Here is a 3,568-nt window from a genome sequence, read left to right on the forward strand (position 1 = left end):
TTTTTTTTTTTTTTTGTACAGGCAAGGTCTCACTTTTGCACAGGCTGGTCTCAAACTCCTGACCTCAAGTAATCCTCCTACCTTGCCCTCCTAAATTGCTGAGATTACATGCATGAACCACCAAACCTGGCTAAGCTGGGCCGTTTTTTAAGAAACCTTCCAGAAGACATTACTTTGTGATTTTATACAATAGCACTCATTTGACACTCCATCATATTGCCTTATCATCCTGCGCAGAAAGCATGTACCTGCCTCCAGACTTTGGTGCCTGCTACTCCCTGCCTGATGAAGCATTCAGGGGAGTCCAACCTTTTGGCTTCTCTGCAGCACATTGAAAGAATAAGATTTATCTTGGGCCATGTATTAAATATACAAACACTAACGAAAGCTGAGGAGCAAAAACAAAGGTCGGTGCATAGTATTTTGTGGTATCTGCCATCTCGGAGAAGCAGAAAAGTCCTCACAAAATCTGCATGTGGCCCATAGGCTGAGGGTTGGACTGGCCTGCCTAGTTGGGGCCTATTCCCTCACTTAAGTCCCTGTTCAAATATCACTTCCTTGGAGCAGCCATCCTTGATTAGCCCATCTAAAAATAGCTTACTGTCACTATCCCTCCAGCCTGCCTTTTCTTCCTAACATTTGCTACAGTCTGACTTTTCTATGCGTGCCTTGCCCACTGGCATACAAGGTCCATGAAAGCAGGGGCCTCATCAGTGCTGTATCCCCCAAATCTGACATATAATAATAATTTCTCAAGTTGAGTTTGCTGATTTAATTTAATTTCAATTTGAGGTTAAATATTTACCTATTTTTGTCTCCGCAACTAGACAGTAAATTCATGGAAGGCTGCCAAAGGCCCTGGTGGCTTATTTATCTCCTCTAAAGCTATTAGCTCAGTTCTGCATGGATGACAGACGTTCAACCAAAATTTGCTGAATGCCTTGAAACATGGATAAGTCACAGGGCTAACCAGTCAGCATTCCCCTCTGGAGAGTGAGGACAGTAACACCTTGCTTTACTTTTACAGAGTACTTTACAGAGTACTCTCATGTATCATTTTGACGATGCTTTAGTAGTTAACATTTAAAGAAATGAACACACTTAACAAATGTTAATTTCTGGCATATAAGAGTAGGTATACCTCTTTTTTTGGAGACAGTCTCATCCTGTTGCCCTCGGTAGAGTGTGGTGGCATCACAGCTCACAGCAACCTTCAGCTCTTGGGCTTAAAGGGATTCTCTTGCCTCAGCCTCCCAAGTAGCTGGGAGTCCCTCAGCTGGGTCTACAGGCACCTGCTACAACGCCCAGATATTTTTTGTTGCAATTCTTATTGCTGTTTTAGCTGGCTGGAGCCGGGTTCGAACCTGCCACTCTTGGTTTATGGGGCTAGTGCCCTACCCACTGAGCCCCAGGTGCCACCCCAGGTATACCTTTTTGATATAGTTATCAGTGTGTTGTTCTTGGACATCCAAAGAAAAAAAATTTTTTTTTTTTTTTGAGACAGAGCCTCAAGCTGTCCCCCTGGGTAGATTGCCGTGGCATAGCTCACAGCAACCTCCAACTCCTGGGCTCAAGCGAGTCTCCTGCCTCTGCCTGCCAAGTAGCTGGGACCACAGGCGCCCACCACAACGCCTGGCTATATATTTTTTTGGTTGCAGCCATCATTGTTGTTTGGTGGGCCTGGGCTGGATTTGAACCCGCCACCTTAGGTGTATGTGGCTGGCGCTTTAGCCACTTGAGCCACAGGCGCCAAGCCCCAAAGAAATATTTTAAAAGACTGAATTTATATCAGCATTTCCTTTTCTTTTTTTTGAGGTAGAGTCTCTGCCATCCTGGGTAGAGTGCTATGGCATCATCATAGCTCACAGCCATCTCAAACTCTTGGGCTCAAGTGATCATCTTGCCTCAACCTCTACCTGGGACTGGGAGGAGAGTCATGAGCCACCAGACAAGGCTACTTTTTCTATTTTTAGTAGAGATGGGGGTCTTGCTCTTGCTTAGGTTGGCTTCCAACTCCTGATCTCTAGGGAATCAATCTACCTCAGCCTCCCAGAGCCACTGCACCCAGCCTATATCTGAATTTCCTTTTTTCTTTTTTGGAGGTGGAGTCTCACTTCCCCTGGTTAGAGTGCAGTGGTGTCATCACAGCTCACTGCAACCCCAGACTCCTGGGCTTAAGTTATCCTCCCTCCCTCAGCCTGCGAGTAGCTGGGACCACTGGCCCAGCTCCAAGGTCCAGCTGATTTTTTCTAATTTTAGTAGAGATAGGGTCTTGCCTTTGCTCAAATTCCTGAGCTCAAGCAATTCTCCTGCCTTGGCCTCCCAGAATGGTAGGATGACGGGCACAAACCTCCTCACTCGGCCTACCACCTGCATTTCAACATAGGTGCGTGGAGAAATTTTTGGAAGAATGTTTAACAGTCTTCACAGTGGATATTCTAGAAGGTAGGGACTTGATACAGTTTTTTTTGCTTTCTATTTTTCTTGCTCAAATTAAATTTTTTTTTAAGAGGTCAAAATCTATTTCTTTTTTTTGAGACAGTCTCACTATGACGCCCTTGGTAGAGTGCTGTGGCGTCACAGATCACAGCAGCCTCAAACTCTTGGGCTTACGCGATTCTCTTGCCTCGGCCTCCCAGTAGCCACAGGCACCTGCCACAAGGCCCGGCTGTTCTTTGTCGCAGTCATTGTTGTTTAGCTGGCCCGGGCCGGGTTCGAGCCCGCTACCCTCCGTGCATGTGGCTGTCGCCGTAACCACTGCTATGGGCGCCGAGCCGGGTTTGGGTTTTCTTAAATTCTAAACTAATAACTTTTTTTTTTTCCTTAAGCTTAAGTAATTTAATGAACCGAGAACTTTCTAAGGTGGGGCAAGCCGGCTTTCTGTACACGCGGAGCAGCCAGCCTGACGACTTCTCGGGGCATCCGTGTTTTTGAGCGAGAGGGTGTTGAGTCTGAGCCCACGGCTCCCGCTCGGGGTGAGACACAGGGACCCACACGCATGCCCGACTGCCGGCGGACGCAGGTCCCCGGCCCGGGGCGGGGTGACTGCACCTTCCGCCGGGGCCCGTGGGGGGCGCGGCAGGGCGGGGCCCTGCGAGTAGCCGACGGTCGGGCGCAGCCTGCGTCAGGGTCTCGGGACACGTGCTCGGCTGGGGGCGCATCTTTCCCCCGCTGGTGTGACTCTACAGCGCTAGAAAAAGTGTCTTAGGCTGTTTTTTTTTTTTCCTTTTAAAGTGTTTTAGAAAAACAGGCTGGAGCCCATAGTCGGGAGGGGTCAGGAGAGCCCAGGGATCCCGGGGGGCAGGGTGGGGGAGGGGCACGGGGCGGGGCGGTACCGCCCACAACGCATTCTCCGCGGGGGCTGCAGGCCACTTAAGCGTGGCCTCTCCGGGTCTGAGCGACTGGAAGCCGAGGCCAGGTGGAGACGCGCGCGTGAGAGGCGCCCACACACCCAGGTGCCCAGGTACGTGCAGTCTGCCCTACGGCCAGCGCGGGGACGGTTGGGCTGGACGGTTGCAGCCCCATCGCGTCGCGCCGCGTCCTCTGTGACGCACCGAGCGGCCTCCGG

Source organism: Otolemur garnettii, unplaced genomic scaffold (assembly GCF_000181295.1).
Source record: "Otolemur garnettii isolate 467f Iridium unplaced genomic scaffold, OtoGar3 scaffold00058, whole genome shotgun sequence".
NCBI lineage: Eukaryota > Metazoa > Chordata > Mammalia > Primates > Galagidae > Otolemur > Otolemur garnettii.